General features: G+C 38.9%; 1 pseudogene; it reads right to left on the bottom strand.

Moving 5' to 3' along the window:
* Nucleotides 1-4,933: 4,933 nt before the first annotated feature.
* Nucleotides 4,934-24,470, bottom strand: part of LOC140475913 (inverted formin-2-like) — an 80,010-nt pseudogene continuing 60,473 nt past the window's right edge.

Genomic DNA, 24,470 nt, shown 5'->3' with positions numbered 1-24,470 from the left:
GGATCCGTCAGCTTCAGAGCTAGCTGCATTGTTGAGATTGCCCTTGTGTGGAATCGTGGCAGCGACAGTATTGGTAGAGGCAAGATGGCAATGTGACATCTGGCGAAGGAACTCAAGGCTGGCTGACTATTTCCAGCTGGTGTTGGTCTCTGAGTTGGGGTGGAAGAGCCTGGATCCAGGCCTATGGCCTAGCATTTAAGAAGGACTGTAATGTTGAACTTCTAACATTATTTCTTTATTTTCTACTTTATATCTAAGACTAGGTACCTGTGTATCTAAGATGGCACTGGGAATGGTGACTGTACACTTTTCACTGTACTCTTGCATTCCTGCAATTGAGTATACGTGACAATAAAATCTAATTCACTACTTCCTCTTTGAGTACATGCAATGATTTAATCTCTACAACTCTGGGGTAGAGATTTCCAGATACTTGCTACCCTCTGGAGAAGAAATTCTTTCACAACTCAGTTTGAAATGAATGCCCTCTTATTTTGTAACTGTGTTCCCCAGTTTAAGAGTCCCGAACTAGTGGATACATCTACTCAATTTCTACACCGTCATGCTCCCTTGTGTGTTTTCATTAAGATCACACCAAATTATTCCAAACTCTAATGAATAATTAGAAACTACTCAGACCCATTGGCATCATGGTGCCCCACAAACCCACCAACACACTAGAACAGCAGCCAGTGAACTCAAAAGACCCTATATAGACAACAAGCAAAACTAATATAATTTACAAAATACCATGCAAGGACTGTAACAAACACTACACTGGGCAACCAGGCAGAAAACTAGCCACCAGGATACATGATCACCAACTAGCCACAAAGCGACATGATCCTCTCTCAGTAGTATCTTTACGTACAAATAAAGAAGGGCACCTCTCCAACTGGGACAACACATCCATCCTAGGACAAGCCAAACAAAGACATACACAAGAATTCCTAGAAGCATGGCATTCCAGCTGGAACTCTATCAACAAACACGTTGACTTGGACCTGATTTACCACTCCCTGAGAAAAAGAACATGAAATGACATCACCACAGGAAATGACATCACCAACCCAAAGAAACCCAAACATATAAATAGAAAGCAGGAATCATCAGCAATGCTTCGTCCGGAGGCTCACTGAAGATGTTATCTAGTATGGTGATGAAACATCTGAACAAGAACCTTCTAGCTCAGTGTGCAAACCTACATCCAGAAACTCAACCTGAGCTACAAATCTTCTTAAAACTCTCTAATGAATAAAGGCCTAACCAGTTTAGCCATTCTTGATAAGTCAATCCTTTCATCACACAATTCAGTCTATTGAATCTATTTTGAACAACCTCCTGCGCCTTATCGAGAACAAAAATGTACTCGGCACTCTAGGTGTGGTCTCACCCACAAGAGTTCCCATTTTTAAACTTCAACTTCCTAGGAGTAAAGGCCAAATTTCCATTTGCCTTCCTAATTACTTGTTGCACCTGCATGCTATCGTTTTGTGTTGCATGCACAGGAACAAACAGATCCCTCTACATTGCACCTTTTTGGAGTCTCTTTCCATTTAAATAATAGTCTGCCATTTGATACTTTGTATCACCCCTCAACATTATACACTCCAGAGAAAAAATGTCTCAGCCTATCCAGTCTCTCACTATAACTCAATCTCTCCAGTCCTGGTAGCATTCTTGTAAATCTTTTCTGCGTCCTTTCCAATTTAATAATATCTTCTCTATAGCAGGGTGGCCAGAACTGTACACAGTATTCCAAAAGTGGCCTCACTAACATTCTGAACAGCAGCAATATGACATCCTAACACCTGCACTCAATGATCTGAGCAATGGAGGATGCCTTCTTCATCACCCTGTCTACCTATGACACCGCTTTCAAGGAACTATGTACTTGAACCCCGCGTCTCACTATTCTACAACACCCTCCAGGTCCCTACTATTAACTGTGTAAGTCCTGCCCATGTTATGTCTTACCAAAATGAAATATCTCACATTTTATGAAAATTAAACTCCATCTGCCACTCCTCAGCCCATTGACCCAGCAGATCAAGATCCCATTATACTGTATGATAACTTTCTTCACTGTTTACTGTACTACCAATTTTGGCATTAAAATAGTCAGTGATTTTTGAGAAGATTTGTAGCTCAGGTCACTGTTCAGGTTGTGAGTTTGCAGCTGAGCTGGTTGGTTGTTCTCAGATGTTTTGTCACCATGCTGGGTAACATCATCAGTGAGCCTCTGTTGAAGCGCTCATGTTCTGTCCTGCTTTCTATTTATGTGCCTTCGCCTCTGAAGGTGGGTGATATAATTTCCAGGTTTTTTTTTCTCAGAGGTTGGTAAATGAGATTCAAATTGATGTGTTTATTGACGGAGTTCCGGTTTGAATGCCAGCCCTCTAGGAATTCCCATGTGTGTCTCTTTTTAGCTGACTGAGGATGGATGTGATGTCCCAATTGAAGTAGTGTCCTTCTTTGTCTGTTTGTAAGGATACTAGTGATAGCTGGTCATGTCTTTTGGTGACTTGTTGGTGCTCATGTTTTCCTGCCTGTTTGATGTAGTGTTTGTTGCAGTAGTCCCACTGATAGTGTGCTGATAAGATTACTTCCTTGTGTTAGATTATTGCTCCAAATTCCCATTGTTTGATGACTGAGTAGCATGTTGAGTATGAATGCAGGAATACAATGACAACCATCTTCAATTTATTTGGTATTATGAAATGGTTAGTATCTACTAATGGTTGACAGTACACAGACAAACCTTTAAAAAATGTGTACTAAGTATAACTGACACAGATCACATTGTCATCTCACTATCATATTCAAAGTGTTGGAGAACATATGGTGCATACTATTAAATCAATGATAATTGTCAAGCAATAAAACAGCTTTCACTTTGCATTGTAGCAGTTTTGTGAAATATCATTAGAGAAGGGATTATCCTTTCCAGTACAACTAATGCTTGGAAAACAGGTAATAACAAACCACTTACCATTGCAAGGCACAATGTATACTTCTTCAAAGACAGAGGAATGTAGAGGTTAAAGAATTAACTATATAGAAGGCTTCTGTATACAATAGGATAGGTGCCTACTAAAGTTTAGTGGTATGTTGTGGTAGGCAATCTAATGGTGAGGCATAACTGATTCAGGTTGTGACCCAACCATGTAAGGTGAAGAACTGCTTAGCTTTTCAAAAAAACCTATGTACTGTGGAGACTTGACTAACCTTTTTAAAGAATTATAAGCACTGTAAGATGGGTACTCAAATAGCTTTATAGTTTGATATACTGTAAGGTGAAGGCATGATCAACTTTACAAGCTTGTTAGGTATGTGAACAATAAGGATGCTTGAGTAACTGGTGTGAAGGTGGAGGTTTCTAAATAGGTAAGCCGCAACTGGGGGGCAGTATTTCTTGAGCTGTATCTCCCATGTGCACACTGATACATTAGATAATCTTTGCTCCGTTTGTACCTTGAATTGTCTTTGTTTTGTATGTTTCTTGAAACACCACAAGAGAAAGAAAAAGATACCCTACAATCGAACAGGTAAAGAACTATCAAAACTGCTGATAGGCAGAGTACAAATTAGGAATCTAAACACAAATGCTTGATCACTAGCAAATATTTCCAGAATGTACAATTATCTCAGGACACACAAAGCCATGACTGATCATGATGCTACATTGTGAATAAATAGAGGCCAGCTCAAACCAATGTATAGCACAGTAATCATGCATGAAGAAAGTGAGGAAGAACACTCAATCATCATTGTCAGAGTAGTGATATTGAATGACATCAAAATGTAGCAAGACAAGTAAGTTGTCAAATAAATGTTCTAGAAAAAAATGTTTATCTCTCCGGGCGGGATAGTATACGATCACCAGATTTGGATGAGCTGTCAAACCTAAAAAGCGATACATCGAAGTTTGAAATGTTAACGTCGAAGGCTGTGTTTTACCTTTTGATATAATCATTGAACTGACAGTATGTGGCTTTGTAAGCGGTTTAGGATTATTTTTTAATCCTTGGGAAATGGGAATATTGTGTTTTCGGTCTCGTGGTTAGTATGTCAGTGTACCTATAAGAGACATGCTTCTGTATCATAGTATGTGACCTGAGGTATAAAAATCCCAGACTCTATTTTGCCTTGGATCACTTGAAGCATGACACACTATATGAAGCATGTTGTTCTGTGGAAATAACCAGCTTGGTATTAGCCCAGATATTTAAGAACCCGTGAATGGAATGTTTATATATAATAACCATCAGTTATAAGCATCTGTTAGATTATTCAATTCCATGATGTCCACATTCATTTTCCTTTGTTATGAGGGTGTTTATAATCATTGCAGCATCAGTTAAAATGCTTTGCAGACAGCAAAGTTTACAATAGCTTTGTCCACTAACCTGAATTGATCTGCCTTTGGGAGGAGCCAGATTGTTGTTCTCCAATTAATACTTAGTCAGTTACCAGCCATGTAGCATAGACTTAATTAATATGCTTTTGGAGTCAGCAATATTTCTGACCCAGTGTTACTGTAATTAGTTTAAAAAAAAAATCACACAACAGGTTATAGTCCAACAGGTTTATTTGAAATTCTGTGGTCTATTATCCTGCCCCACTAGCTACCTGATGAACGAGCAGCCTCCGAGAATTTGTACTTCCAAATAAATCTGTTGGACTATAACCTGGTGTTATGTGATTTACAGAATCTGGTTTCCAGCATCTGCAGTCATTGTTTTTACCTCGTTGATTTTTAACTTTGTCCACTTCAGTCCAACACAGGCCACATCATTACTGTAATTAAACAGTGTTAAGCTAACACAACCTGTTTTTCGTATTATTAGGTCATAAAATATTTTTAGTTACACAAATGTCTGTTTCTCCTGCTGCGAGATTAAGGTCAAAAGGAGGCTTGGTGACTTCAGATCTACTCAAAGAAGATATTAGAACTACCAGGCACCTGCTGTGGACATTTCTTGTAACGTGGTGGCAAGTGATTCAGATTGTTGTCTGAAATGGGAAAAAAATACAATGTAAAGTATTCAGATCAATTCAAGGAGAAGCGGGGGCTGTGGAATTCTGCACAAAATAGTGAGTTAAAGAATACAGCTGTTTTAACTAAGGAGCCAACTGGTTCAGACTAGAAAGACTCTAGCAGTAAGGCAGCCTTCCTTTAGAAAACTTATAAAATCTAAAACCAAGGAAATAAAGTACAGGGAAGCTAATGAGGACATCCTTCCTGGAACTACAGGGAAGAAATTCTGAGTCACAGTCTGGGAAAGTAAAGGGTGACTTCAGATTCCCAGATGTAAGCTGAGACGGACTAAGTGGAAAGACTGAAAATTACTCACGTCACGGTTCTGACTTTGGAAGCTGAAACAAGGCAACATTCAGTATTTACATTAAATTGAGCATTTTTAAAATCAAATAAATCATAAGTTTCAGAAAAATTCTTCAAAAATGAAGTAGGTCTTTAAAAAGTTCTTCAAACCAGCAAATAGTTCAAAACGTTAGAACCAAAAGAACATCAGAGACAGAAAAGCATAATCATTTTGAAGTGAAAATAAATTTTTGTTGTACAACAGAAATTATATAAAATTTGAAAAAGTGTGAGATGCTATTCTTTAGATTTAAAAAAACGTAACTCTTTTGGGGAAGAAACAGAAATGGCATGAATCATTCATTTTGGTGAAAAAGGCACAAAATCCATCAAGAAGTGCAAAACAGCTCAAAACCACTATCTTACATTTTTGTTATGGGAAAATAAAAGTTTCAATTACAAAACGATTTGAGAAGATTTATGACATCTCAAATAATTTCAAATTAACAAAGCTTTATTGAAAGAATACCTTTACAGTATAGCTGTTAACAAACTTCAACGATTTAGAGCTGCGAAAAACAAGCCAAGAAAATTTGAAGAAAAGATCTTTAAATCTTTATTAAAATAGCAACTCATTGTAATTTTGTAGTTTATAAGAAGATTCGCCTTCCTTTAGCAGTAATAAAATTTAATTACAGTTTCAAAAGCAATTGTTAATGCTGAGATATTCTGCAACAAGTTTTCTGGCTGTTGAATTGAAAGCACAATTCAAACTTAATGAAGAAAAGCTGAACTTACAACAAACTTTAATTAATTCTAAAAGGTTTTCTGAATTTAAATAGAGCAATTTAATTTAATCAAAGAAATAGAGAAAGGTGTTACATCTCCAGGCAGATTCAAAGTTACAGATAGTTTTCGCAGAGAATTAAATTGGTCAGCACTGAAGAAACAATTCCTGAGATACAGAAGTGTTTTAGGTCTATGCTCATAAGCAGGGCACATTAACGCACTGTTTTATTCATTGGTATCATTAACAGAAACACGTTATTAACAGAGAAAAAAATTTAAGAACATTATGTCTTAAAAGCATCTGGCAACTATTTTATATGGCAATCAAACCATATTGTTGAGAAAGCAAGATTTAATAATTAAATGCAATTTCTAGAAACATATGTTACCAACTTTATCTTTATGCAATGTCTGCATCTTGTGAAAATATGGAGTATCACAGCTAGGAGTAATTCAAGAAATAATTGTCATCAGATTTTCTGGTTGATCTCTTTCAGATCAACCAGATTAAAGGAAGATCTTCCACTGAAAATTTTATCCAGATTATGATGGAAGCTGAGATTCAGAAAAATCAGGGGAACAGAAGGAAAATTTATTCTGAAGACCATTGGAACCTACCAACCTAATATGGCACAAACACGCTAAATCACATGAGAAACCAAAACATGGAATGTTCAAATCTTTTGATGCGAGGAGTCATTGTCCAAGGTGTAGAACAAAAACACCATGCAAACAAATGTCCTGATCTATTTCAAGAATGTCACCCTTGCAAAAAGGTGGGATATTTTCAAAGATTGTGTAATACCCAGAACCAATATTTAAACAATAGAAACAATGCTGGTTATATCTTTACCAAAAGCTTATGAAAAAAATTCTGACTTGCAAGCTGGACTTCCGTTAGATCGTGCATCCTCAGATGATGATATTTACCACGTGTAGAAGAAATATACAGCTATTCCAATGGGAAACCAGTGAACTATCTGAACCAGGCATAACAGAGTTCATCTTTGGATATGCAGTTCAGTTCAAGCTTGATACAGGATTGAGTATTGATCTGATTTTGCATGAAACATGTAGAACGACATCTAAGACGAAAAGAATGTTAATGTTTTTCAGACATAAAGATGATCAGTTCACAAAAGCTTATATCACCTAGAATTCACTTCTAAACATGAAGAAATGTCTAACTAATAAATCCTGAAATTGAGACAGGATTTTAATCAATTAAGAAAACTTCTGATATTGAACATCCTGACATATATCATCAACAATAAGACTTTACTGGTCTCAAAAGAATGCTAACCAAACCCAGGAAGGAGCATACATGAATTGAGATCATCTACATTGGTATTAAACAGTTGTTTCATATTATCAACACAGGAGAAGCTATCAATTTTGCTGGGCTGAACAAATTGTTTACTTGTTCCTCATCAATAAAATAGCCTTCAGGATGTAGAGTCATAGAATCATACAGCATGAAAGCAAACCCTTTGATCCAACCAGTCCATGCTGAACATAATCCCAAACTAAACTAGTTCCACCTGTCTGCTCCTATCCCATATCCCTCCAGATCTTTCCTGTCAATATCTTTTAAATGTTGTAATTGTGCCCATATTCACCACTTCTTCAGTAAGTTCATTCCACCCATCACGTCTTTTTAAAATCTCTCTCTTCTCACCTTAAAAATCCCCCATCCTACGGAAAAGACACCTAACCCTATCTATACCATTCTTAATTTTCTAAACCTCTGTAAGGTCACCGCTCAACCTCCAATGCTCCAGTGAAACATTTTGTAGAATAACCAGCCTTCCTTTATAACTCAAACCTTCCATACCAGGCAACATCCTGGTTAATATCTTCTTAACCCTCTCCAGCTTAATATCATTTCTATAACTAGGCAACCAGAACTGGTCACAGTACTCCAGAAGACGTCTCATCAATGTCCTGTAAAACTCCAGTATGACTTCCCAACTCCTATACTTAAAGGACTGAGCAATGAAGGCAAGCATGCTAAATGCCTTTTTAACCACCTATCTGTACGTGACATAAACTTCAAAGAATTATGTACTTGAACCCCTAAGTTCCTCTGTTCTCCAACACTACTCAAGGCCCTCTAATTAATTGTATAAGTCCTACCCCTGTTTGTTGTACTAAAATGCAATACCTTGCATTTATCCAGATTGAACTTCATCTGCCATTTTTCAGCCCATTGACCTATTTGATCAAGATCCCTTTGTAATCTTAGAAAACCTTCTTCACTGTCTATAATGTAACCAATTTTGGTGTCATCCACAAATGTACTAACCATGCTTTCTATATCCTCATCCAAATCATTTAGATAAGTGACAAACAAAGGAGAACCCAGAACTGATCCCTGTGGAACACCACTGGTGACAGGCCTCCAGTCTGAAAAACACCCCTCCACCACCACTCTCTGTCTCCTACCATTCAGCCAATGATGCATCCAATTACCAAGTACCATTTGAATCCCATGTGACCTAACTTTACTAATTAGTCTCCCATGTGGAACCTTTTCAAGGCTATACTAAAGTCCAAGTAAACAACGTTTACTGCTCTGCCCTCAATCCTTTTGGTAACTTACTCAAAAAATTTCAAACAAGTTTGTGAGACACAATTTTCCTGACACAAAACCATGCTGACTATCCCTAATCAACTTTTGCCTCTCAATGTCTACAAATCCTATCTTTTAAAACAACCTCCAACAATTTATCCACAACTGATGTCAGACTCGCAGGTCGATAGTTCCCCAGTTTCTCCTTATAACCTTTCTTAAACAAAGGTACAAGGTTATCTAAACTTCACTCACCAGGCACCTCAACCATAATTATAGATGATGCAAATATTTCTGCAAAGGGCCTCACAATTTCCTTCCTTACTTCCCACATTAGATCAAGTATGACCAGATAACTGTGGTGGAAATACCACCTGAAACTATTTGTGAACTCTTAATACAATCAGCCCAGAAAACATAACTACTCAAAGCAGAGATTGTCCATGCTCTACATTCAGTATCTCTAACATTGAGGTACAAAACAAATTGTTCATATCAGCTAATGGAACAGGTGTCACCTAAATCTACATTGTAACAAAGTCAAAAGACAAAGATTATTTCTTTAACCAACACTGTTGTCTTCCATTATGCACTTTGAGGAAATTAAATATCTTCTGGACAGGAAAATGGTTGACTACATCATTGAAAGATATTCTAAAAGTAAAAGATCAGTTAATAGCACACAATGGCAAAGAGGATCATCTGAGAAGAGCATGCTCAAGCAAACAACTATCTCCTCCTTTGAGCCAAGATCAAATATGTAAAGTCAGAGACTTAGGGAAAAGGCATCATTGTAAACTTAATATACTTGTTTAAGCAATTGCATAACTGATTAACAGGGGAAAAAATCATGGTAGTTACTGTACAAGGCAGTTAACCTGAAAGAGTTAGCTCAGCTGCTTTGGTATTGTTTAACACATGACTGTCTCTGGGTGGAGCTCATCAGTTGTTCTAGATTAGTTCTAAGCTAATGACTTCTGCAGTCTACAGCATGTAGCATAAACCTAGTTACTACCTGTTAGGAGATAATAATATCTTGTGCCTAGTGTTAATCTAGTTCACCAGCCTTTGGATAACATAACTTGTTGTCTTTCAATTATGTATTAAACTACCTTTTTTATTCAATTATGTGCCTGTTCTAACAAAGACTTGTAAGTGGTTAATCCTTTGCCACTATTCTTGTGAGCCCCATAGATTAATATTACAAAAAGGATTGGTCACAACAAATTGGTTGAACTTTTGACGAGGACTTGTCTACTGAGGTACTGTGGGCTGAGGTTAGATACAGGAGACGAGAGGTCACACTGCTTGAAGTCTTTTTTATAGGCCTCCGCAGAGTTCCAGGAAGGTGGAGGAGAGGATTGACAAAATGATTCTGAGGAGGAGTGAAAGGAACAGGGTGGTTTATGGGGGACTTTAACTTCCCCACCATTGACTGGAATTGCTATAACTCTGGTACGTCAGATGGACCAGTTTTTGTCAATATGTACAGGAGGGTTTCCTAACACAGTATGTTGACGGGTCAACAAGAGGGGACGTCATACTGGATCTGGTGCTTGGAAATGAACCAGACCAGGTGTTTGATTTAGTTGTAGGCGAGCACATTGGAGACAGTGACCATAATTCAGTTGTGTTTAGTTTAGCGATAGAAATGGATAGGTATATGCCACAGGTCAATTGTTATCGATGGGGCAAGGGCAATTATAATGCAATTAGGCAAGAATTAGGATGCATAGAATGGGGTAGCAAAATGCAGGGGATGCAGACAATGGAAATGTGGAGCTGGTTTAAGGAATAGATATTGCGTGTCCTTGATAGGTATGTCCCTGTCAGGCAGGGAGGAAGTGATAAGGTAAGGGAACCGTGGTTGACTACAGAAATTGTATCTCTTGTTAAGCAAAAGAAGGAGACTTATGTGTTGATGAGATAAGACAGTTCAGATGAAGCGATAGAGAGTTACAGATCAGCTAGGAAGGATTCAAAGAGAGAGTTAAGAGGAGCAAAGAGAGGACATGAGCAGTCTTTAGCAAATAGAATAAAGGAGAACCCTAAAGCTTTCTATAGGTATGTGAGGAATAAAAGGATGACTAGGGTAGGAATAGGGCCAGTTGAAGACAGAAGTGGGAAGTTGAGTGTGGACCCTGTGGAGATCAGAGAGGTGCTAAACAAACATTTCTCATCGGTTTTCACTCAGGAGAAGGAGAACATTGTAAAGGAGAAGAATGAGGTACAAGATGTTAGACTAGAAAGGATTGAGGTAAATTACAAAGAGGTGTTATCAATTCTAGGAGGAGTGAAAGTAGATAAGTCCCCTGGGCTGGATGGGATTTATCCAAGGATTCTCTGGGAAGCTAGGAAGGAGATAGCAGAGCCTTTGGCTTTGATATTTGAGTCATCATTGTCTACAGGTTTAGTACCAGAGGACTGGAAGATTGCAAATATTGTACTCTTGTTCAAGAAGGGTAGTAGAGATGACCCAGATAATTACAGACCAGTGAGCCTTACTTCTGTTGTAGGAAATATTTTGGAAAGGATTATAAGGGATAGGATTTCTAATCATCTAGCAAGTAACAATTTGATTTTAGCTAGTCAACATGGTTTCGTCAAGGGCAGGTCATGTCTCAAAACCTCATTGCATTTTTTGAGAAGGTGACCAAGCATGTAGATGAAGGTAGGGCAGTTGACGTGGTATACATGGACTTCAGTAAAGCCTTTGATAAGGTTCCACATGGTAGGCTGTTAGTAGAAAATGCAGAGGCATGGGATTGAAGGCGATTTAGCAGTTTCAATTACAAACTAGCTTTCTGAAAGAACGCAATGAGTGGTGGTTGATTGAAAATATTCAGCCTAGAGTCTGGTTACTAGTGGTGTGCCACAAGGATCTGTTTTGGGACTACTGCTGTTTGTCATTTTTATAAATGACTTAGACACAGGCATAGGTGGATGGATTAGTAAATTTGCAGATGACACTAAAATCAGTGGTGTAGTGGACAGTTTGGAAGGATGTTACAGGTTGCAGGGGGACTTGGATAAACTGCAGAATTGGGCTGAGAGGTGGAAAATGGAGTTCAATGCAACTAAATGTGAGGTGATGCACTTTGGGAAGAATAACAGAAAGGCAGAGTACTGGCTCAATGGAAAGATTCTTGGTAGTGTGGATGTGCAGAGGGACCTTGGAGTCCATGTACATGGATTCCTGAAAGTTACCACCCAGGTTGATAGTGCTGTTAAGAACGCATACGGTGTGTTAAGTTTCATTGGTAGAGGTATTGAGTTCCAGAGCCGCAATATCTTGCTACAAATATACAAAACGCTAGAGCGGCCACACTCGGAATATTGTGTACAGTTCTGGTCACCATATTTCGGGAAGGATGTCGAAGCATTGGAAAATAAGACACTTAAAGAAAGTGTATGCATAAGCAAGACTTTTGATAGTTTACACACAGATAGAATGTGAATTGTTGTAGATGAGGGTTGTATTTCAGTCTAGGAATTCCATGGTATCTACAAAAAGTAAGTTTGAAAAAGAATTCATGTGAAGGCTGGATAAGCAGGAGTTTTCTCTTGAGTCAGTTGTCTCATGATTGCTATTTCACTTGGGGAGCTGTTGTGAGTCCCTCAAAATAGTGACTGCTGTTGAGAGGATTTTTTTCAGTATATATGTCTGCAAAGGTAAATCTGAAAAAAATGTGAAGCCTAGATGACAAAGAATGCCTTTTAGCCTGGTATTCTATTGTAATCACTCCTGTTATCACTCAATTCATTTGTGCATCTCTTCCTTCCCCTCCCCTTCCCCAAAAACCCTCACCATCCTGGAATTTAGAGTCATAGAGATGTATAGCATGGAAACAGACCCTTTGGTCCAACTCATCCATACTGACAATATATCCTAAATAAATCTGTAGACTACCCCCATGAGAATGGTGTTGAGCTGGAAGGTTGGAACTGGGGTATGGTGGGCGGAGGGGAAATTAGGAAACTGTTGAAGTCCACATTAATGCCCTGGGGTTGAAGTGTTCCAAGGCGGAAGATGAGGCGTTTTTCCTCCAGGCGTCGGGTGGTGAGGGAGTGGCGGTGGAGGAGGCCCAAGGACCTGCATGTCCTCGGCAGAGTGGGAGGTGGAGTTGAAATGTTGGGCCACGGGGCAGTGGAGTTGATTGGTGCGGGTGTCCCGGAGATGTTCCCTAAAGCGCTCTGCAAGAAGGCGTCCAGTCTCCCCAATGTAGAGGAGACCGCATTGGGAGCAACGGATACAATAAATGGCATTGGTGGACGTTCAGATGAAACTTTGGATGTGGAAGGCTCCTTTGGGGCCTTGGAGTGAGGTCAGGGGGGAGGTGTGGGCGCAGGTTTTGCAATTCCTGCGGTGGCAGGAGAAGGTGCCAGGAGGGGAGGGTGGGTTGTTTTCAATCAGGACCCCTATCCACCTTCTGAGGACCCCTTCACACACCTCCAAACACTTCATCCACTTGGACACCCATGCTGGCCGATTACCTGTCCTTGACCTCTTCATTTGCAACTGCTTTTGAGACATTAACTGCCTCAACCTGTCTACCCCCCTCCCCCACTCCAACCTCTCACCCTCATAACGCACAGCCCTCCATTCCCTCTGCTCCAATCCCAACCTCACCATCAAACCAGCGGATAAAGGGGGTGCAGTGTTAGTTTGGCGCACTGACTGCTACAATGCTGAAGCCAGACACCAACTCGAAGACACCTCCTCCTACTGACCCCTTGAACATGACCCCACCCACCAACACCAAACCATCGTCTCCCAGACCATACAGAACGTCATCACCTCAGGAGATCTCCCACCCACAGCTTCCAACCTCATAGTCCGAGAACCCCGCACGGCCTGTTTCTACCTCCTTCCCAAGATCCACAAACCTAACGACTCTGGCAGACCCATTGTCTCAGCCTGCTCCTGCCCCACTGAACTCATCTCCACCTACCTCGATACTGTCCTATACCCCCCTACTCCAGGAACTCCCCACATACATTCGAGATACCACCCACGCCCTCCACTTCCTCCAAGGCTTCTGTTTTCCAGGCCCCCAACGCCTCATCTTCAGCATGGACATCCAATCCCTCTACACCTCCATCTGCCATGACCAGGGCCTCCAAGCCCTCTGTTTCTTCCTTTCCTGACGTCCCCAACATTACCCTTCCACTGACAATCTCATTTGTTTGGCTGAACTGTTGCTCACCCTTAACAATTTCTCCTTTAAATCCTTCCACTTCCTCCAGACTAAAGGGGTAGCCATGGGCATCTGTATGATCCCCAGCTATGCCTGTCTCTTTGTTGGGGACATAGAACAGTCCATCTTCCGTAGTTACAAAGGCACCACTCCCCACCTCTTCCTCTGATACATTGATGACTGCATTGGTACCACCTTGTGCTACTGCGAGGAGGTTGAGCAGTTCATCAACTTCACCAACACATTCCACCCGACCTTAAATTCACCTGGACCATCTCTAACACCTCACTCCCCTTCCTGGACCTCTCCACCTCCATCAATGATGACCGACTTGACACTGACATTTTTTACAAACCCACCGACTCCCACACCTATCTGGATTACACCTCTTTCCACCCTACCTCCTGCAAAACTGCTATCCCATTTTCACAATTCCTCCGCCTCCGCCATGTCTGGTCCCAGGAGGACCAGTTCCACCACAGAACACACCAGATGGCCTCCTTCTTTAAAGACCACAATTTCCCTTCCCACATGGTTGAAGATGCCCTTCAAGGCATCTCATCCACATCCCGCACCTCTGCCCTCAAACCCCACCCCTCCAACTGTAACAAAGACAGAACCCCCCTCACTCCCCCACCCCCCCCCCCCCCCCCCCCCCCCCCCCCCCCCCGTCCTCATGTTCCACCTGACCAACCTTCACATAAACTGCATCATCTGCTGACATTTCTGCCACCTCCAAATGGACCCCACCACCAGGGATATATTTCCCTCCCCACCCTTTCCACTTTCAAAAAGACCGTTCTCTCCATGACAACTTGGTCAGGTCCACGCCCTCCAACAACCCACCCTCCCCTCCTGGCACCTTCCCCTGCCACCACGGGAATTGCAAAACCTGTACCCACACCTCCTCCCTCACCATGGTAGTTGGTGCTGGGCACCCCTGGCTGACAGATCCCACCCTTGACATCCATCAAGATGTTCCCTGACCCCAACTAGACAGATCTCAATTGACATGTGCTGTAAGTGACCTGTATTTGTGTCTGCACAAGAAATCAATCAATATAGTAGTACTGGTAATCTCTGGCTGAAATGTCAATGTGCTATCAAGTGAAGCAAATCATGGCAAGACAAGATAAGGCAAGGCATGGATGCTGCAAGCATGTCAGAGAAACTAATTGTGCAAGCATTAAGAGAGCAAGTGACCAGCCCTGAGATGCTGCCCAGTCCAATTCATGAGCTGGATGCCTGCAGTAGCCTTTCAATGATAGTTGCTGGTGTGTCCTGCAATATAGGTCTGTTCCTCCTGAACAGCTTGCAAGCATGTCAGAGAAGTGTAATGATGGTCATGAGGATTGGAAAATGCCAGATGCCAATGTCCATAGATGAGGATTGTATGTGGCTAGTGCCCATAGATCATGTCTTGAGATACTGATTATTCCGAAACAACATTCAGGTAAGAACCTGCCAGATATCTGATCTGATATCCATGTTGAGTACTTTCAACATCCAGCTTCTTTGGTGCATTTGGTAAGCTAAAGAGCTGAATATTAATGAGGTGAGTTCGGCCATTAACAAGGAATTTGGCAAAATATAATTTCCCCTTAACTGGCAACTTGCTGCTGGCTACTCAGAAACTTGCTATACTGCTGGTCAAAAGCATAAAAGGTGGAGCAAGACACTCCCAACATCAAAATTAGCAGTATTGGATTTCTTGTCTGTTTCAGCCCCAAATCTTGCCATTGCTCACATTGCTGTCAGACCCCTATAAGATTCGACACTATGGATGAAGTCCCCCCATACTCTGTACATTGTAACAAGGCCTCTCTACTTTTATAAACCACTTTCTTCCAACAAAGGACTACATCCCATTTCCTTTTTAATTCTAAGATAATTTGATTTAGGTGAACAATTAAGATAAGCTTACTGTTTTCCAAAGCTTTTATACCTACCTTGTAATTTAGAGCACTTTTTAGAAACTACTTTCTTGCGGTTCGAAAACAGTCATCTATTTTGAAAGGAAAACAAGATGCATAAATATGAAACACAGAATTCAATTGTTTATAATAAATATTCATACCTCCTGAGGTATTTGCAGGAAAAATTTTTAAATCAAGAGATCCTAAAAATAGAAGGAAGAGCAGAAAAGCTTTTAAAAAAAAAATTGAATGTCCTATAACTCAATTGTTCTTCTCATGTGAATGATAAGATTGGATAACGATCAGTTCTGAAGAATTGTCATATTGCACTCAAAGCATTAACTTCTCTGGCATTTTCTGCTTTTATTTTGGGTCTTCTCTGAACTGCCCTGAAAGCTTTCATTCTCTGGGCTTCCTAAGCCAAAAAATTATCTTTGATTATTTTACATTGAAACCAAGCTAACAGCCTTCAGTATTTACTTCAGCTGTTGAAAACCATCCCACAGCAAACAGTTTTTCATTAACACTCCAGGAATAGTGATCTTAGAATGTTGAGCAACTCTTCTTTCTGAACTTGTTTTAAGGGCCTTGTTTAGGAGAAATGCGTAGGGAAATGTATACTCCTGTCTCATGAATTGTATGTTCTTGCTCACTTTTCCAGCGCCAGACTGGTCATGTGGAAGATACCCTTTCTTCTCCACGTCCCTAGCACTTTTCATCATCTGAGGCTTCCTGCACTCTTAGTAATGATCACCAACCCCAGTAGCAATGCTGAGATTGATCCTATAATTGGCTAGATTAGAGATAGATTTCCTTCCCCATAGGCCTGGGAACACTGCTGGCAGGCAGGATTGTGTCTGCTTGGGATTTAAATCCATTGCGGCTCCAAGAATGTCTGCTGAATGTTTGCCACTAACTCACCAACTGATGGTTTGTGTTGCTGTTCCCGTTATTAAAATCCATCAAATGTAAGTGAGGGCTTCAGGTAGGAATTACACACATATTTTCTGATCTTAACAATACTATTAGGAGGGTCAAAAAAGCAAATATTTTGTATTTTTCTCATTTTTTATGGGTACAATCTATAATATTATCTTCTTAGACAGTTGTTTGAGAACAGGTTTGAAGGGGAATTCCTTTGGGAAACCAGTAGAGCAGTTAATTAGGTGTGACATTGGAAAACAGTTCTTTATGGATTATTCTGTATCTGTTTGCAATGATATGGGAGAAAATACTTTGAGAGAGTCTTACCAATTTCTACGTGATCTTCCAATGTTTCAGTAGCAGGTGAGTCTGGGGCAAATTCTGTTTTGCATTTGTTTACAGAATTACTTTTCTGATGAAAACCTTTCTTTATGTTAAACAGAAGTTTCTCAACAATATTGTTCATCACTTGTTTTGCTGATGATTTGTGAAAGGAAAGAAAAGAAAGTATAAATTATTAAAAAGCTTTACATGTTAAATCACATGATTAATTTTAGGCTTTGTATCATCTTGTCTTAGGGTTCTAGTATAGTGGTTGTTCCTGAGTAAAAATTATTATGGTGTTTTGTGTTGTTTAACAACCAGGGATTGAACTACTGTGTAAGTATTACTGCCATGAAATTCATAAGAGGATTTTCTGTTAAAAGAACAAATGTGTCCATAAGACTAAGCGCAGCAAGTGAGATACTTGATTGGACCAAAGAGTACCCTCTGCATTTTTGGCTATGGAACATGTGGTATACCATGCAAGTCCTTAAATAACAGTCCAGCTGTCTGTACTAATGAGTGGTGAGAGAGGTCCCTGGTATCTGCAGCAGTAGCTTCAAGAACAGACAGCTGCGGAGGTCTTCCGCAGAGCGATCTAAATGTAGAACTCATCAAAGACTGTTGAACTTTTAACTTAATTCCTTTATTTTTCTCACTTATCTTAAGAAGAACTTTAATGTTAACTATTACCTTATTTTTCTACTTAATCTATGGATGTAATGCTTAACTTTTTAAAATGTATTTCTTTTACTATTTTGTATCTAAGTTTTTTATACCTAGGTACCTTTGCACCTAAGATAGCACTGCGTGTGGCAACATTATACACTTTTCACTGTTCTCCTGTACTTCTGTACATCAGTACATGTGACAATAAGATCCAAATTGACAAAATATTTAACATTTATACTGGTCTGGTGTCTTTCTCTAATATAGTTCACAAAACTCACTTTGTATAATGGTGGTATGCTAATTATTGCATAACTTGGTTTTACAATGGGAATAACATGGGAAGGATAACATTCACCAAGGATAAAGACTTTTGCTATGCTAAAGCGGTGAACATTGATCATTTAGAAGATAGTAAGAAGGCAGGAGATTTGCAACATTTATATGGAGCTACAGGTCTTTGGCAACAACTTATTGAAAATTGTTCATCTAGAAAGTCTTTGCACTTCTGTTCTATGCAACACCTTTCCCATTCCTTCCACCCTAAAGTAAACTGTATCTGCTCAATAGCTAGCGCTGGTATCCATGTCAACTGATACTGCATGTATAAGATAATCAGAGGGTTAGACAGGGTGGACAGTGAGAGCCTTTTTCCTTGGATGGCGATGGCTAGCATGAGGGGACATAGCTTTAAATGGAGAGGTGATAGATATAGGACAGAAATCAGAGGTAATTTCTTTACTGAAAGTACAGTAGTAGGGGTATGGAACGCACTGCCTGCAACGGTAGTAGACTTGCCAACTTTAAGGGCATTTAATTGGTCATTGGATAGGCATATGGATGAGAATGGAATAGTATAGCTTAGATGGGCTTCAGATTAGTTTCACAGGTCGGTACAACATTGAGGGCCAAAGGGCTTGTACTGCACTGTAATGTTAGATGTTCTAAGTCATTATCTAAACAGGAACACTTCATTGCATCAAAGTCACAAATGTGGATCATGTTTTTTCTTTCCTTATTTTGGCATCCTTACAAAGGGGTAATAAAAGCTATTAAAAGCTCTTAATCAGTCAGAAACAATGATTTATATTTATTTTGAGCCAGCTAAGATATTTTTTCCAGAATAAACATTTCCCTCTATCTACCAAACATTTTGATAATACAAAGCTAATTCTACTGACTCCAAACTTACTGTTACATTCATTTGGTTCATTGTTTTTGTTTGCTTCTTGCTCTCTTGTCTTTAATTTTGCCATCTTTTGTTTTTGTTCATTATTATCCTATGTTCAGAATCATAAAGAATTACATGAGTCTGGTAAGGGAATGGTTCTAAGGCAAGAAGTCAAATAATGACTTTTGTGGCAGCATATTAAAATTGTGCTTACATATTACCTTTATCACTTGCAAGAACAGTTCTCTGAATGTTTTGATTGTGACAAACAATTCATCCAATGAAAACTTGTTTTCATTTTCACCGAAATATTGAGCCAACTCCTTTGTTTTGCACTCTATAGCTTTCAGAAGATCCTCGAGCTCCTTAGATGCAGTGAGACCTTGCTGCCAATTAATTCTTGTTAATAGTGGAATGCTACAATTGCAATTTTGAGGAAGTCAACTTAGCATTGGATATTTGCTTACCTGAATTGGATTTCTGAATTGTAATTTTATATCATCTATGGATGACTCAGTATCATCACTGATCTTCTTTAAATGGTGTGAAAGGCTGCTTACTTCAGACTGGATTGAGTCAATTTTGATACTGCAGATAAATCAAGTCATGTATTTTAAAGAGTTCTCTATACTGAGTCAACCACATCTTTTGTGCATGGAGGAATCAACAAAAAGAACACAAGTCTGCAAGTTTCCTGTTACAAAATTACAAAATACAAGTGTAATCTTCAATTATTTTAGTGTGAACAGAAATACTGCTGAAATATTTAAAGATCTGTTTCATACTTGAAATTTTGTTAAATTGCAGGAAGCTACAGCACTTTTGTCCCATGAGATAATGGGCCTGGACTTACACCCATGATTTTCTACTGGTTAGTTATTGGTATTAAAATTTTAGCTGCACTTGCTGGAAACCAAATATTTCTTCAAAGGGAGGGATAGAAAAATATCCTGAGTTGCACTGATACATATCCTGGTGGCTGGTTGTTGCAGTACCTCCATGCTATACCATTGGAAAATTTTGTGAAGAAATCGAAAAATTTGCAGATTCATTATCAGACTGACAGGCTTTAACATAGATACTACAGAGTCATATAGCAAAAAACTGACCCTTTGGTCCAACTCATTCATGCCAACCAGATATCCCAATGTGACCTAGTGCCTTTTGCTAGCATTTGGCCCATATCCGTCTAAACCTTTCCTATTCATATACCCATCCAGATGCCTTTTAGAAGTAATTGTACCAGCCTCCACCACTTTCTCTGGCAGCTTGTTCCATACACACACCATCCTCTGCTGAAAACTTACCCCTCAGATCCTTTCAAAATCTTCATGTCCTTTGGTTTTGGACTCCCCAACATGAGGAAAAAGACCCTAGCTATTCACCCTATCTATGCCCCTCATGATTTTTATAAACCTCTATAAGGTCACACCTCAGCCTCCAATGCTCCAGGGAAACAAAAAGCCCCAAACTATTCAGCCTCTCCCTGGAGCTCAAATGCTCCAGACCTGGCAATATCCTTGTAAATTTTTTCTGAATTCTCTCAAATTTAATAACATGCTTCCTATAGAAGAGCAACCAGAACTGTACCCAATATTCTAAAAGCAACCCAACCAATACCCTGCGTAGCTACAACATGACATCCCTACTCCTATTCTCAGTGTTCTGACCAATGAAAGGAAGTGTGCTAACACTCCACTTTCAAGGAAGTCTGCATCTACACTCCAAGGTGTCTTTGTTCAGCAACATTCCCCAAGGCTGTACCATTAACTGTATAAGCTCTGACTTGGTTGGCCTTACCAAAATGCAACACCTCAAATTTATCTAAACTAAATCTGCTACCTTGGCCCATTTGCCCATCTGATCAAGGTTGTGTTGTACTCTGTGATAATTTTATATGGTTAGAATCAATTTAGTACAACTGATAAGATGTTTAGACCTAGGCAGTGGAAGAGGAGTAGCTAGTAATGTGGAATGACATTGCCAGACATATTACCAATAGGTTAACTGTGTGGAAAAGAATGTATGATCATTGGGAAAGAGTTGAGGAGAGGGCAGAATTTAGATTTGAAAGAAAATACCGCCTTATCCATAGATTGCATGTCTTAAATTTGAGTTTTAGGACTGTTTTGGTTGTATCTGTAATGCTCACTACTACCACATAGTTTAAACAAAACCTAAGTGTATTTTAATGTGATTATTGGCTGTGTGCGAAATGTAACATTAGAATTCATACCTTGCTGCTTCAGATATTGATTGGAGGTCATCAGGAAGATTTAGAAGATCTGAATAAGATTTTTCAATTTCCTGTTAAGAGGAATCAAGTGAGAAATGTGCAATGCTGAGAACTGTAAAACATTCACCACATATCTGATTTATAATGTGAAAAGCTGTGATACCTGCGCAGCATAATGTAGCAGTGTGACTTGTGGCTCATTTGTTCTTGTCTCTTTGAGTTTAACCAAACTATTTATTTTGAATCCATTTGCATTTCCTATGGCACTACCCTGAAACCAGAAAAAGGTGTCTTACATTACCTAATAGTGTATGCTGCTTTTTACAACGTTCCAGTAATAATCATATAAAAACATTCCACTTTATGTCTCCTACATTATAACATTGGCTATAATTCAAAATTGTTTCATTGGCTGTAAAGTCCTTTGGGATTTCCTGAGGTTGTGAAAAATACTATCTAAATACATAACTTTTTTCCCCTTTTTTAACTCACACGATTCAGTAAATTTGTAATATTTTAGAGAAAAAGTATCTTTGTCATATTTTTAAATATTCTTGTGTAATGTATATTGTTGCAACAAGACACAAGTTCAATGATCAGCACATTTGTAGCTTCTCCAGGGTAACTGATTGTCCCAAATTTTTGCTCCAGCTCATTTGAATCATTACACATAGCTGCAAATGCAGTTTTTATCTGCCAACAAAAAAAATCTAATTCGACCAAAAGAATCCAAATATAAATTTTTTGCTTCAATAAATATTATGTTTAATTAAGGTAGAATCTTAAAAGGGATGAACTTATTTTAGTCGCCTGTATATGTGGGACGTTTTAAGTTTTTAAAAAAAATTTATCAAGCTGGAAATGATTTGCCATCAGGTCCATGGGAAATTTAGAGTAGTTGCCTAAATGCACACTGGTGAAGGCCACTCTTCGGGTTTGCTCCCTATATACTTTTGTATCCTTTAGTTTTTTTTTTGGTCTGGTCACTACACACTTACATATTCTTGGATTTTAAATGAAGTCACTCCAGAGATAGTGGATGCACTGTCAGCAATCTTCCAAGAATCCTTTGATTCTGGACAACTCCAAAAGGATTGGAAAACCCTTATTCAAATGTTGGAAAGATGTTAGAATCTATTCTGAAGCATTTAGTACAAGAACATTTTGAAATACATAACATAATCAAGCAGAGTCAGCATGGCTTCACGAACGAGAAATCATGCCTGACAAATCCATGAGAATTCTTTGAGGGAGTAACAAGCAGCAGAGATAGAAACAAACAATTAAACAAAAACTTGGCACAGGAGTACTCCATTTGGCTGTCTGAACCTGCTCCACCATTCAATGTAATCATGCTTCAGTCCCCATCTCAATGACATTTTCATGCTTTCACTCCTTAGAGAAGGGAATAGATTGTTAACCTTTATGTCAAAGAAAGTAGATTATAAAAATAGGGAAATCTTCCTTAAACTATACAAGACATTAGTCAAATCATACCTGGAATATTGTGAATAGTTTTCATGTGGCAATGTAAGGAAAAATTATGTATTGGAGGCAGACCTGAGAAAGCTTATTAAGTTGATCCAGGGCATGGCGGGATTTTCATACAAGGAGAGGTTGAGTAGGCTGGGCTAGTATTCACTGGAGTTTAGAAGAATAACAGGAGACATTATTGAAACATATTTTTCAGGGTCTTGACAGTGTAGATGTGGAAATATTGTTTCCCTTTGTGGGAAAGTCTGGGACCAGATGGCGTAATCTCAGAATAAGGAGTCATGCATTTAAGGCAGAGATGAGAAGGATTTCTTTTCTCTCAGTGTGGTGAATCAGTGGAAATGTTTATTGCAGAGTGCTGTCAAGATGTGTTGCTGAGTATATTCAAAGTTAAAAATCACCCAATACCAGATTATAGTCCAACAGGTTTATTTGAAAGTACAAGCTTTCAAGTACAAGTACAAGTACTTTCAAATAAACCTGTTGAACTATATCCTGGTTTTGAGTGATTTTTAACTTTTTCCACCCCAGTCCAACACCAACATCTCTACCATGGGTATATTCAAGGCTGCGTTGGATGGATTTTTTAATCAATAAGGGAACCAAAGATTATGAAGTTAAGACAGGAAAGTGAAGTTGAGATTCATTGGGCTGAATGGCCTACTTCTGTTCCTACATCTTATGATTTAAAAGCAATACAAGTGTTGGGAATTTCAGCACTAGTGTATTTTTTTAATTGATTGGTTATCAATTTTGAAAGCTAAAAATTGTTAAATTTTTTGTAAATAGATAACTTTAATAGCATTGTCCAATTTAAGCTGTAATGTTCACTGTACATTATCAGATGAGTTAATACATTTGATTTGTCATTCTGAAAAAGTGTCTTGAAAAGTACCACAAAAATGAATGCATGTTGCAACATTTAGGCAGTATACATACATAGTTGAGAAAGTTTCCAATTTTAAGTATTAGATGACAGAACTGGCACAGTCTTGAAGAAGATAGAAGATCTGTACAAAACCAGAAGACATGGAAAGTCACATCTCGTAGCACTGTACACCATAACTCTAATTCAGGGTGCATTGTCTAACAGATCTGCTTGTCCGTGAATCTTTAGATTGCAGATTAATGCCGGTATGAAATAAATTTATTTTCAAACTGAAAAGTAAACTGTGAAAATAAAATCAGAAGGCAGGCATGGACCTGATTTTGGAGTGCAGCAAACTGAGACGAGCTGGAGCTGGTGTATTGTACCATATCTGTTTGGTACAACATAGAACGTTGGGTCATTGTTGCGGTGATTGATGAATTCGGTTGGTAAAGTGCTCAGATGTCAAAAATATTAAATTTCTAATTCCTGAGAGATAGCTTTATGTGTGTTTTGATCAAAACAAATGCCAATCTTTCTTCTAAACATCAGAAATTCTAATTCTGGATTCAGCCAAGCAAGTGTTGCCTGGCTAGAGTCTGAATACAAATGGTTGCCAGCTCAATAGATCAGTGTAAGTGCACATTGTTATGATCTCAACTGAAGGTACTAATGGATAAATCAGATACCAGAATAAAGTTGAAAGATCATATATTTAATATTTTCAGACAGTTAATGTGGTGGTTCGTCACTAAAATGTACTTACATGAGGATGTGGATATTCTTTAACAACAGAATCTAAATTTATCATGCAAAAAAGTAATAAAAATATGCAAAGCTATATAGAAAATAACTAAAAAAAGATTTAAACTCAAATATCAAAACAAATTTCAACATGTTTCCCAAAACCATCCGTAACAGAATCTTAATACCAGCAAAACGATCTCCACAATTTGTGTTTATTTAACTGCGACTTTCCAGTT

This window comes from Chiloscyllium punctatum, chromosome 4, assembly GCF_047496795.1.
Source record: "Chiloscyllium punctatum isolate Juve2018m chromosome 4, sChiPun1.3, whole genome shotgun sequence".
In the NCBI taxonomy this organism is placed as follows: domain Eukaryota; kingdom Metazoa; phylum Chordata; class Chondrichthyes; order Orectolobiformes; family Hemiscylliidae; genus Chiloscyllium; species Chiloscyllium punctatum.
This window is presented reverse-complemented; position numbering and strand designations above follow the sequence as displayed.